The sequence below is a fragment of the Papio anubis genome, chromosome 3 (genome assembly GCF_008728515.1).
Source record: "Papio anubis isolate 15944 chromosome 3, Panubis1.0, whole genome shotgun sequence".
Classification (NCBI taxonomy): domain Eukaryota; kingdom Metazoa; phylum Chordata; class Mammalia; order Primates; family Cercopithecidae; genus Papio; species Papio anubis.
In genome coordinates, this window is record NC_044978.1 from 93,987,826 (window position 1) to 94,001,622 (window position 13,797).

The 13,797-nt window shown below is 35.9% G+C and overlaps 1 protein-coding gene across 6 annotated transcripts in view; it reads left to right on the top strand.

Moving 5' to 3' along the window:
- Window positions 1-2,418: 2,418 nt before the first annotated feature.
- Window positions 2,419-13,797, top strand: part of ATP10D (ATPase phospholipid transporting 10D (putative)) — a 116,231-nt gene continuing 104,852 nt past the window's right edge. For 2 of the 6 annotated variants that reach the window (XR_646908.4, XM_009206790.4), the window contains exon 1: window positions 2,419-3,331. The gene's annotated coding sequence lies outside the window, so the exon portion shown is untranslated. The remainder of the gene's footprint in view (window positions 3,332-13,797) is intronic. The other 4 variants (XM_009206787.4, XM_009206789.4, XM_021938638.2 and 1 more) reach the window with 4 other exon arrangements.

Consider the following 13,797-nt stretch of genomic DNA (forward strand, 5'->3'; position numbering starts at 1 on the left):
CTTCAGCTACCTAACTTCATATAGTCTTAACAACGCAAAGGGAGATATTATTAGATCCATTTTACCTATAGAGCTTAGTATTGGTACCCAAGATCACATATCTAAAAATTTGCAGAGCCAAGATTTAAAACCAGGTCAAACCGAGGCATTGGCCTACTGTGCCACATATTTCCCACTGACAATTAATTATGAAGTATTGAGAGTTACTAGTGTTGAGAGTCCAAACAATTTTCTAGCTGGAAAAGATGAAGTTCCCTCACTTCTATATTATATAGTTGAAATATTGGTTTTATTTAAAAAAACTTCCTGAGAAGCGTAAAAAAGATCACGTTTCTGAAATTACAAGAAAGTAAATATATTTTAAATTGAAAATGACCATATAGATTTAAAGTAGCTAATGTCTTAAATTAAGAATCATATTTTATCTTTTTCAAAATAGGAATCAGTCTGAGGAGAAAATTGGATATTACAGAAGCATTGAAAAAAGAAAACACCAAACACAACAAAACCTAATAAATTAACAGAAACCCATCTTAATAGTGGATATTCCAATGACCTTCATGGCATTTATGAGTATCGATTTTTTAAAATTTTATTAGAAATATTTAAATTATTAAAATGATACAGACACAAATTTCATTCAAATGACAGACACAAATAGAAAGCTAGTAATCTTAGATGCAATAATTCACGGACACAGAGCCAAAGCTTTGTCGTCTACTCGGCAACACCTTCTGGACGTGGAACACAGTCCGCTTGGCTGGGTGGGGACTTGTTCGTAGGCACATTTGGTTGTTGCATTTTCTTTTTTTTTTTTAATTTATTTTTTATTATTATTATACTTTAAGTTCTAGGGTACATGTGCATAACATGCAGGTTTGTTACATATGTATACTTGTGCCATGTTGCTGTGCTGCACCCATCAACTCGTCAGCACCCATCAACTGGTCATTTACATCTGTGTCCATGAATTATTGTATCTAAAATAAAATGAATTCACAACGAAAAAAAAAAAAAGAAAACTTGAGGTTAAGTGAAAGAATCCAGTCACAAAAGACTCTATTATTCTATCTGTATGAAATACCAAGAATAGACAAATAGACACAGATACTAGTTTAGTGGTTACCTACGGCTGGGGTTGGAATGGGGTGCCAGATGTTGAGGGGAAAATATAGAGTAACTGTTAATGGATATGGAGGTTCTTTTAGGGGTGATGAAATTGCAGAATTGATTGGGGTGATGGTTGCACAATTTTGTGACTATACTAAAAACAATTGATTTGTATATTTTAATTAGGTCAGTTGTGTGCTATATGAATCATATCTCAATAAAGATGTTATTTTTAAAATGAAAAAAAAAAAAGAAAGCTAGTAATCTCCCCTCACTATCCTTCCCTGAGTAAAGAATTTTGAGGTGTATCTTCACATGTTTTTATATTTATATTAAAATAAACAAATATATAAAGAATATGTATGAGGCTAAGTTGTATTACATAATGTTTTCCGTTATTCTACTGCTATGCTCTTTAGACTTAAATATAATATAGATTTTCTCCTAAGACAATAATTCAAATCTTAGCCAGTGATTCTCCACCCTTGTGCACATTAGAATTTCTAGAGGAGCTTCAAAAACAGACATTGCCAGAGCGCCACCCCCAGAGATTCCGGTTTAATTGGCCTGGGTGGGGCCTTGGCATCAAGCTCCCCAGTTCACTGTGTTGTGTAGCTAGTTAGAACCACTGATTTAAGCAATCCAAACAGGCTGCAAATGCCAGCTACATGCCTGAATTGTGCTGGTATGCACGTTCCCAGGAAGGCCCTCTGCTGAGGTAACAACACCAGTGCTTGATTGGGAGAGTTCAGGGAGGCCCTGCTACAGTTTTAAGTCTCCTCTATAAGGTTGACTCTCAGATAGGAAATGTGTTTCATCTTAAAGGATGTTAGAGACAGTCATATGACTGCAAAAAATGCTACTAGGGCCAGGAATTTCAGAGGCCACATAAATGACAGTGTGTTCTACTAGGCTGGGTTAATTCTGAGGGTTGAGTTTGACTAAGCTCTAGAGATTTGTCCTTACCTGCAGATGGAGGCTTCCCTAATGGAGCATCACCGGAAGCCACACCCAGAACTTGTTTCTCCTCGTCTGGCAGAAGCACGTTCTCAGTGGGTGCGGAAACTTGTTTGGCTTCTCTTGATCTGAGAGAATTTTCAAGTCGACCAACCAGCTCCCTGCGTCTGTACTGGTGAGCTCTTTACTGATAGTCAAACATTTGCATGCTCATTTAGTTTTCTTCACTCTTGTTGCACATCAGAGAAACACTTGAGAGAATGGAATAGAGAAGAACAATATAGGAGAGTTGTGGAGAGTTTGGCCCCACTTTTTATATTTGTTTCAATGGGATAAAACAGGCAGCCAGGATTGTTAGGTTTTGTTCTGAGTTATTGGTTCGGCCTTCACTAAATGGTTTTTCCTCTTTCCAAATCAGTTAGACATTTTGAGGAACCAGACAGGTTGCTGAAGCTTATTTAGAAGTTAAAACAAAAAAAGTTGTGAGTTTTAGGCAAACGGACTTGGCAGGTGTATGGACAAAGCCACATTATCCTGAGTAAGGGAATGGAAGGGCAAAGTGTGAGGAAAACGACCAAATCAGAATTGTAATATTTTTCCACATTTCTTTTCTAGTCATAAAAACAGTAACATTATATATTATTTATGTATTTGGTGGTAGGGTCTCACTCTGTCGCCCAGGCTGGAACGCAGTGGCGCGACATTTTTAGATTTGATCTCTTTTACCCTCCAAAAAATAATTGTCCAGTGTTCCACGTTTAGCTAAAGCAGTGAATTGTTAGAATTGCAGCAAAACAATGAACCAAACCGTCAACCGCGAGCAACCTGTACTTGGGAGGTGAAAGTCAGAGGTGAGATTGCAAGGGCTCTGGGTCACTGGGGCATCTGCTCTGGGCAGAAGGGCAGCTCTGTCAAACAGCTGGAGCTGGGAGCCCGGCGTTGCCAGGCCCTGCCCCTGCTACGTCACGGAGGGCTGGACGGCGGGCGATTGGCGGTGCACTGCAACTCAGGCTGCTCTGCAGCTTGGCGGAGAGGGGAGGAGGAGCGGAGCGAGAAGTAGGTTGCTAGCTCAGCACAGGCTCCTGCGCCGGCTCCGGGGCTGAGTTTGGGAGATGTCTGAGAAGTGAATTTTTTTCCCCCCCGAAGGCAAATGGCTGGCGTGGAAGCACAACCCGCTTTCACTCTTCGGATTTGTGCTTAGCTCTTTTCTCGCACCTTGAGACTCGTGACCAACATGCTGTGATGTGTGCCGAGGGAGGAATTGGTAAGAATGAGACGGCGAATCCCTCTGACTGTCCCAGCCTTCTGCTTCACCGCCCACCAGCTTTTCCTTTCTGTTTCTCTCTCCTGTTTCTCCCCGCTCCACTTCCCTAGTCGTGTTTAGATTTGATGCCATGGTTCAAAACTACAGTTCTGGGCTGTTACTGAACTTTAAAAAAAAAAAAAAAAAAAAAAAAGGTAAAACGATTACACCATTTTCAATCATTTGATTGTTAAAGGGGAATTTAAAAATCTTTTAAATGCTGGATTTTGTAAAAAGCTAAACGATGCACACGCGGGCGCACACGGGCACTCACACACACGCATTCTCTCTCACACACACACCTTTGTACACGAGGGCGCACACGGGCACGCAAACACACGCATTCATACACACACACACACACACACCTTTGTCATCCCATTGTGAAATCAGCAGTTTAAAGAAATTTTGGCTATCTGCCTCAAAGGTGATGAAAAGGGAAAGTGTTGAAGATTTAGCCCAGCAGATTTATTCTTAAGGCTGATTCCCTAAGGTTGATTCCTTAGGAAGAAAAAGGTGTTTGTATTGGAGCTTTCTCAGAAATAGTTTTCAAAGGAGTGCTACAAAGAAGCCTCCATGCTTCCCCCAAAACACTAACTTTAAAGAACCTAGTTATTATTCGGGGCACCCTTTATTTTACATTATAAAACATGTAGTTTTAATTTACCACGTACAGCAGAGAGACATCAGTTGGTTAGGGAATGGATGGTTATTTTGGTGTCTGGGACCCTGTGCCGTTAGAAAGAATATGTTTTAACTGCTCTTATCATGCTAGCTCAGGTTTTAAAACTGTGATCTGAATAAGACCAAAGTTTCTTCTTGCGTTCTTTTCATGCTGGTTCTAAGCAGGGAGAAAAACAAGTCTGTATGGACAAAGCAAACCTCTAACTCAAAATCAACCTTGAAAGATGCATCAACAAGGACAGGGCTCCTCATCCACCAATATTTTTTGTATCAGCCTTTAAATCAGCTAGGTCACACTTCTGTGAACAATAGCATCATCAAAAACCCATATTAACTTGTGAAGAGCAAAAATCTTTGCAACGGAGTAGTTCATTCAGTGCCCGCAGCAAGAGCCTCCCACTTCGATCCACCTCAAAAAGTAATAACTGCTTCTTCTGGACTGTTTTCTATTCTCACTACAAATACATATCATATACCTACATTGAGATAGTTTATTTTTATTAAAATGAAGTCATTTTATATATTTGGAAAAATAATTTAGAAACATTTTGAAGTTTTAGGGAGTTTTAAAAATAACGTTTAATTTTCATGCTAATTTAACATTCATTAAATTGCATGAAAAAGAAGGAAAATCTAAGCACTCTAAACTAGAATGTGGGGAGTGTTTGACCCTGGCTTAGCAAAACCTGAATACTTTTCATACTTAGTGATTAAATGGAATTGAATAGGTCCGGGTGCCATGGCTCATGCCTGTAATCCCAGCACTTTGGGAGGCTGAGGCGGGCTTATCACCTGAGGTCAGGAGTTTGAGACCAGTCTGACCAACATGGAGAAACCCCATCTCTACTAAAAATGTAAAATCAGCTGGGCGTGGTGGTGCATGCCTGTAATCCCAGCTACTCGGGAGGTTGAGGCAGGAGAATCGCTTGAACCCGGGAGGTGGAGGTTGCAGTGAGCTGAGATCGCGGGGTTGCACCCCAGTCTAGGTAACAAGAGCGAAACTCCGTCTCCCCTTCCCCAGAAAAAAATAGGATACCATTTATTTTGCTATTGTCAGTAAAATGAAGGAAAATGCTCAAATATGATTATAATTTATCATAGAACAGAGGTGACTCACCTGTCAGACAATTGTACTTCCTATAATTGACTTTTTAAATTAAGGGTTTAAAAAAATACACATATTCAAGCCTTCATTACATGTTTTCTTTATTGTCTCATATATTTGGAAGTAGTTCTACTGAGGAAGAATCAAAGAAAATGCTACAAGTAAGATTGTTTGAGAATTCTCACAGAACAATGCATTGATAAATATAAATTTAATAGTGCTTGAAGAAAAGGAGAATTGATTTATCAACTCTAGGAACAAATATATGTGTGCTGGATGCTATCACTATTCTTGGTCAGTTATTCCTTCCCTATTTTCTGAGATAAATTTATTTCATTTCAGAAATCATTTTAGCCGTAGAAACAATACTTTTTTTTATGGCTTTGCAGAATAAGGACTAATAGTGATGCTAGTTTTGTAAAAGAGTTGTGACCTTAATGGAATTTTTTAATGCTACTCGATAAAAGGTATATCAATACAACTATTTGAGGCAATTACATGGTAGTATGTATTAAAACCTGTGAATGTTGGGCCAGGCACAGTGGCTCGTGCTTGTAATCCTAGCACTTTGGGAGGCTGAGGCAGAAAGATCCCTTGAGCTCAGGGGTTCAATACCTGCCTGGTCCCGTTTTGCTCTCATCTCTACAAAATAAAACAAAACCTCTGAATGTTCACAGCCTTTGACTAAGTAATTTTGGGTCTAAGTGATTTTTTGGGTCTAAAAACATAGCCTAAGGAAATAATATTAATCGCATATGAAGATGTATAAATATGTTTATTACAATCTTATCTGTAATATGAAAAAATGGAAACAAAGCCCCAATAACACAATATTTAAATAAATTAGTGTAGTTTTAATCTATATTGATAAAACTCAGTTACAAAAGTTTTTTTTTTAATTTAATGACTTGGAAAATATACTTGCAATGTATTCCATAAAAAAGTGAAATTTAATATATTATCTTATGTGTAAAATATAATTTTGAAATAAATACATAAAATTTAATTAATTTAATCAAAAATATTTATTAAGCTATTACTCTAAGACAGTGTCCTAAATTAACAAGGACTGAAAAAGATTAATGCAGTTCCTGTTTGCATACAAGTTTCTTTTGCATCAATGGGCATATCCATTAAAATATCATATTTCCCCCACCCCCCAAAAAATGTTTTCCTAGGTGGTAGAGTTATAGCTTGATTTTCTTTTTTATATTTTTTCTAATATTCTAAAATCTTTTAAAGCAACTGTTATTTTTATAAAAACAAAATACCACTTTCAAAAATATCACCAAGAAATATAATAAGCAAAAAAAAAAAAAAAAGATAAGTGGTAAGCTCTGTATTTTACATGCTCCCTTTAAAAAGATACTATAAAAAGCAGTGTGAGATTGCTATGGTCTAAATGTTTGTTCCCTCCCTTTCCAAGTTCATATGTTGATTCCCAATCCCCAGTGTGATGGTAGTAGGAGGTACAGCCTTGGAATGTGGTTAGATTATGAGAAAGGATTCCTCATGAATGGGATTAGTGCCCTCATAAAAGAGGCCACAAAGAGCTGCCTTGCCTCTTCCACCATGGGAGGATGCAGTGAGAAGGTGCCACCTATGAATCAGAAAGTGAGCTCTCACCAGGCACAATATCTGCTGGCACCTTGATGTTGGACTTCCCAGCCTCTAGAACTTTAGGAAATAACTTTCTGTTGGTTACAAATCACCTAGTTTATGGTAATTTGTTATAGCAACCGAAATGGACTAAGGCAGAGATAGATTAATACTGCTATACAAATGAACCCCAATGAGAAATAGATATAAATGGGCAATTCAAAAAAAATTTAATTATCTAAGGTTGGGGTAGGGGGGATGTTAACCTCCCAATAATGAAAGAAACCCAACATAGCAATAAATTACCACATTTTCACACATCACATTAACAAATGTGGACAACAAATCAAAATGTATCATTTTGTTGGGAAAACTATTCAGTAATATGAGAAAATATTCATGATATGGAAAAATGTTTATGGTATGAGAAGTGGATAAAAGCAAGTTACAAAATGATATCCTAGTTTTGAAAAAAAAATATCAACCTATGCACTGAAACCAATATATTGGTGGGGAATAAACCAAAGGTTAATAGTATTTATATTTGGGTGGTAGGATTATAGTTTATTTCTATTTTTCTCATGGTGTTAATATATAGTTTCTAAAATTTCTGCAGTGAATATATTTTAGTTATCAGAGAAAACAAGTCACTATCCTAATAAAGCAATTTGTCCTAGTATGAAGAGCACATATATGATATTATATATCCCCTTCTTCACAAAGTCGCCCTGTCTCCCTTATCGTGTGTACTTTTATGTTAGGTATCATTATTTCTGAATTATTTTTCTGATGAGAACATTTGGATTATAAGGGAAATCACAAAATAAAGCTATTCTGCTCACATTCACTGTTTTGCCCCCACCTGTTTTCTAAAATAATAAGCAGTGTTGAACAGATTTGAGCTTTACTTCCCTTTAATTTCCTGTTGATTTCATTTGCCAGGGTCTAGGGCTGATAGGCTTTAATTAAATACTCCTTAATTTCTTTTTCTGAAGTCTGCTTATTCAGTTTAAGGCCTTTTTGAATGAGGAAGATGGGTACTACTACATTCCTCTTAGTAAAACTTACAAGGTTTTAACTCTTTAGGTAGGCTAGTTAATACAAATCATAATTTTCTTGGTTATGAGAAGGAAAGTGAAAATCAGTTTCAAAATGTTGTGAAATCTTTTTCTTTTATTTATAGGATTCATAACTACTTAGCATGTGTTTTTAAACTTTGATTTCCCCTTAATTAGACTACAATAATATAGTTAGAAGGTTTTAGTATGTGGCCAAAGGAACAACTCCATGTTTTCTAAAAGGCCTAGAGAACACGTATAGGGTGCCTCTCCTCTTTCCCTTTGTGTTCGTCATTTTGGCGAATTACTGGAAGATGGCGGTTCTGGCCGAAAGGAAGTGCAAATAAATCTTATAAATGTCTGTATCATATCACACTCTTCTCAGATATCTTCGGCGATTTCCCATATTATTCATCTTAGCAAGTCAGGGCTTCAGTTTGGTCCCAACCTAGATTTTCATTTAATTTGCCATCACTTCTTAATTTGTACTTGAAACTGCAGCCATATTGAACTACTCATTGTTACTTAAATAGTCTGCACCCTGCTTGCCTCCTTGCCTGTATTCGTATTACCTTTTCTAAAAATCTATAAATCTCTTCTGTCAGGATTGTAAACATTTCCCAAGGCTTACTTATAATACCTTCTTTTCTGGGAAGCCTTTCCTCTTCTCCCTTTCTATCCTCTGACTTCACACCATACTTTCTCATAAGACTTTCTGTTTCCCTAAATTCATATACTGCACAATTATCCTAATTTCATCCTTTTTATTGAATTAAATACTTGACCTGTTCTGGGGCTAGTTTATTCATTCCCAAAGTACCCAGCACCATGCCTAGGACAAGGTAAAATAAATGTACCATAGAAAATAAACTCCTAGAAGGCAGATAATTTTGTCCATTTTGTTCCCTGGTTTATTTCCAGTATAAATAACAATGCCTAGCATATAGTAGTGGTGCCAAAAATATTAATTAAAAGATTAAAATTACAGAGCACCTTTAGTGTGTTAGGCACAGTGCATTTTTTAATAAATCTCTTTACAAAATTGTGTGAGGTGATGATATTATTTCCATTTTACAGATTTGGAAACTGATGCTCAGAAAGGCTAAAATCTTGTGGTAAATGGACAACTGTGAATCTGTTTGCCAAACTTGTGTTCATTCTGCTAATTGCAGATGCTGTTTGTTGCTGTTTTGAAAATAACTATTTGTATTATCAGTACTTATTCAAAATAAATGTAGTGTGATGCATAGGTACCATTGAGTTAATTATTGGGATTGTGTATTTATCATGAATCTATTTTATAATTTCAATGAAGATCAACTTGTTTCTGATACCATTTATAGTTTTGATCTGCCTCTTATTTGTGTTTATATACTATTCTTAGTAATACTTATAGGCCTCAGGTACAGTTTAAATATATGTACTGAGACAGTTTAAGTAATTGACATGTGTAATCCATGCTTTCATTGCAATAAGTCATGTGCTGAAGTAATTTTTAGCCACTGTGAAATAATACTTCTGTATGTAATAATTATAATATATTAATATTAATTCATTCAGTAGCTTCCAAAAGAAAGTCTTTAATACATTTTAGAAATTAATTAAATCTCTCATCTATTAGACTGAATTTTCCTTTTTTATAGTTTAAGCAAAATAACTAATGTTAATACCTATCTGTCTTCATCACATATCCAGTAATATGTTATATTCTTTAAAGAAAATAACAGAATATAATTCAAAATTTTAGTCTCTAATGTGCTTATTTGCCTCATCTGTATAGCTTGAGCAAATAATCGGTGAGAGACCTTTAGAAAACCTCTGATGTAGTCTATTGATATACCTTTTGATCTTACAGTTGTTCAGGGGCTAAATTCTTTCCATTTCAGCTACAAATAATTCTACTTTCCTATTCATTATTCTTTTTATCTCTTATCATTTCTCTTTCTTTTAAGCATATTATTTTCCTTTGCTTTTTAAAAACTTCTGTGGTTACTCATATAGAAAATAATTGCCCTATTTCTTGTATATAAGAAAAATAGTTTCACTGATTATTTAAACATTAATATATACATCATTTGTATGAGAAAGATTAACTGCATAAAAATAATATTTAATGATAATGACTTCTTGGGGAAAATACACAGTCCCTGACTTATGATGTCAACTTATGATTTTTCCACTTTATGATGATGCAAAAGAGATACACATTTAGTAGAAACTGTACTTCAAGTTCCCACACAACCATTCTGTCTTTTGCTTCCAGTATAGTATTCAGTAAAGTACACGAGATATTGAACACTTGATTATAAAGTAGGCTTTGTGTTAGATGACTTTGTCCAACTGTATGCTAATGTAAGTGTTCTGAGCACATTTAAAGTAAGCTCGGCTAAGCTGTGATGTTCAGTAGGTTAGTGTATGACATGCACTTTTGACTTACAATATTTTCAATTTACCATGGGTTTATGAACGAGCATCTGCATTCATTAATTAAAAATAAGTCTTTCCAGAGTATATTTGAGCTGCCTAGGTCTATGATTTTCAAAGTGTGGCCCCCAGAGTAGGTGCATCAGTATCACTTGAGCTTGTTAGAATGCAAATTCTCAGGCCACTGCAGAACTACTGAATCAGAGAAACTGGTGTGATTGTGTGCTTGGGTTGGGGAGGGGGCGGCAGGGCGGGCAGAATATATGTTTTAACAAGCTCTCTATGTGATTCTGATCTATAGTAAAGCTGGAGACCACAGGCTTGGAGTAAGATCCTCAGGTGAGCAGGTCAATATATTCACTGGGTTTTGACAGGTAGGTGCCGGACTTAAAAGGTCTCCAGGAAAGAGAATTTTATTTTCTTTCCTGTATGCTATTTCAGATACCTCTGTATTATTACTAAGCTGGCTGCAAAAGTCATTAATTTAATACATGAAACTAAAAAAAGACAGTCAGAAACACAATGTTCCACACTTAAAGGTGTGCATTGGATAGGTTTTATGTTATTATTTGCTTCCTGGCAACAGATTCCCTTTATAAAAAAAACAGAATTAAACTAAACATTTGTACAAATGTTTCATAAAGGAAAAAGTAAGACTTTTCCCCCAGTTCTTTGATCTCGGATATATTTGGGGATGATGGTTGAAAGAAGCAAATGTGAATCTTATGACTTTCATTAGAGAGTTTGTGCCTAAGGAATCGAGTTTTCTTAGCAATCCTGCGTGCTTTTGAAGTGGTAAGGAATGATACATCTACTGTGACCATTAAAGTTGTAATTAATTAACTCTGTAAACTTAAAATCCAAGCATAAAAATATTTTCATAGTGCATCTTTAAACAACATAGGCTGTATTCTTTTAATATACTTTAGATCTAATCAAGTTAGATTAAGTACCTCATTTATTGCTGGAAATTCTATATCCCAGCTCTCTTTATCTTAATTGGCCCATGTGATGTTGAATATGGTCATTTTGGAATGTTGTAGATTGGTCATGTTATGAAGATATTAGAAATAAGCAGAAAGAATTTTGAAATAGGTTTTTAATTAGGAATTGAAAATTTTCTTAACTACAAACTTCTATTTTCCTACTGACTTTAATTTTCTAAAGAGCAATGAAGGTAATATTTGAAAAGTATAACCGACTTATTTTTGAGATTTTTATATTACTTTCACATCAAAAACTCTATATGCCCTACATACGTATAGGCATAAAAATGTTTCATTGAAACAATTATGTGAGCAGACAACCATTTAAATTCTGTTTTCACAACTAATTTTCAGAAAGAAGAGTCTCCCAAAACTATATCGACATTTAAGTATGCTATTTATTACAATTTAACCAGACATTTATCAGGTAACTTTTAGTAATTATCTTTTCGTAAAAACAAAAAACAAAAACCCCAGAACTGAATGCTTTAATTAATTAGTTTTGCAACATTTATAATTACATGTAATGCTTCTATGCGGGAACACACGTATTTGCCTTTATCAAGAAGCTTATACACTAAACTATGTTTAACTTGTATGTCAAGAAACTTATATACTAAGTTAAATATAATTTCTGGTTTAATATTGAGTATAGCATTATTATTATTATGTACACATGTTACGCATGGCCTTGTGTGTGAACATTCATTTTCAGTGTTGAGGCAGCACACTTGGCTTGCATTTTGTGAAGTTGCGCTTTAAAAAAAAAAGGGAAGAAAAAAAGACTTAAAGAAATGCGTCTCTTTCCCACATCTTAAATGTAAAAGCAATACATTAAGTTCTGTGTGTAGGCTTCATGATTATATGAAGTTTAATCAAAATTTAACTTTTTGGTTAAAATGAAGATCTGTTTTCTAATTCCAAAATAAGTATATGTGTTAATGGTTAAAAAAAAAATGGAGAGTATAAAAACACTGAAAAAATTAAAATCTGCTATTAATAGACTGTCTCAAAATAACCAGTGTTAATGTTTTAAAAAATATATTATTCCAAATTCTTCCATGTTTATATATTGTATATATTCATAGTTGAGATTATACTTGTATACAGGTCTAAATCGTGCTTTAAAACTTTATAAACTTTAAGCATTTTATGAGTCATTAAAAATTCTTTTAAACAATTTTTTTTTTTTTTTTTTTTGAGATGGAATTTCGCTCTTGTTGCTCAGGCTGGAGTATAATGGCTCTATCTCGGCTCTCCGCAACCTCCACCTCCTGTGTGCAAGCAATTCTCCTGCCTCAGCCTCCCCAGCAGCTGAGATTACAGGCATGCGCCACACGCCTGGCTAATTTTGTATTTTTAGTAGAGATGGGGTTTCTCCATCTTGGTCAGGCTGGTCTTGAACTCCTGACCTCAGGTGATCTGCCTGCCCCAGCCTCCCAAAGTGTTGGAATTACAGGCATGAGCCACCATGCCCAGCCTAAACATCATTTTTAGCAGCTGTCTTGTATTTCCATTAGAAATAAATTTAACACAATTAGATATAATGCAGTTAACAATTTCTCTATTTCTGAACATTTGTGTAGTGACTTTTTTTTTTTTTTTTTTGAGATGGAGTTTTGCTCTTGTTGCCCAGGCTAGAGTGCAATGGCACAATCTCGGCTCATAGCAACCTCTGCCTCCCACGTTCAAGCCATTCTCCTGCCTCAGCCTCCAGAGTAACTGGGATTACAGGCATGCACTACCATGCCCAGCTAATTTTGTATTTTTAGTAGAGACAGGGTTTCTCCATGTTGGTCAGGCTGGTCTCGAACCCCAGACCTCAGGTGATCCGCCCGCCTCAGCCTCCCAAAGTGCTGGGATTACAGATGTGAGCCACCATGCCCGGCTGTGTAGTGACTTTCTTGGGCTGAGATGAGTATATTTCTACTGAGGGCCGGCCAGAGATAACACTTTTAGGGCATATTGTCCTATGGGTCTAAAGAAGTAAGAGCAGGTTAAAGTCCTCCAAAATTATATGATTGTATACCTTCACTGAGCATTATGAATAAAGAAACCCTTTGCTACATTCTACATTCAGAGTCAAAAAATGCTACCTCTGTCTTAAATTATTTTTTTAGGTTACTACTGAAGTTGAAAATATTTTTTTCCTATATATTTGTAGTATGTGGCTTCTGTGTTTGTTCAGACTTTTTTTCCAACTGTGTTATTCATGTGACTATTAAATCAGAAATGAATAATTTTTAATATTGATCTTATAAGATATTAATTAATTAATTTTTGAGACTGAGTTTCACTCTACTGCCCAGGCTGGAGTGCAGTGGCGTGATCTCGGCTCACTATAACCTCCACCTCCTGAGTTCGAATGATTCTCGTGCCTCAGCCTCCCGAGTAGCTATGATTACAGTCGCCTGCTACCACGACCGGATAATTTTTGTATTTTTAGTAGAGATGGGGTTTCACCACATTGGCCAGGCTGGTCTCAAACTTCTGACCTCAGGCGATCCTTCCGCCTCGGCCTCCCACATTGCTGGGATTACAGGCGTGAGCCACTCCACCCGGCCTATAAGA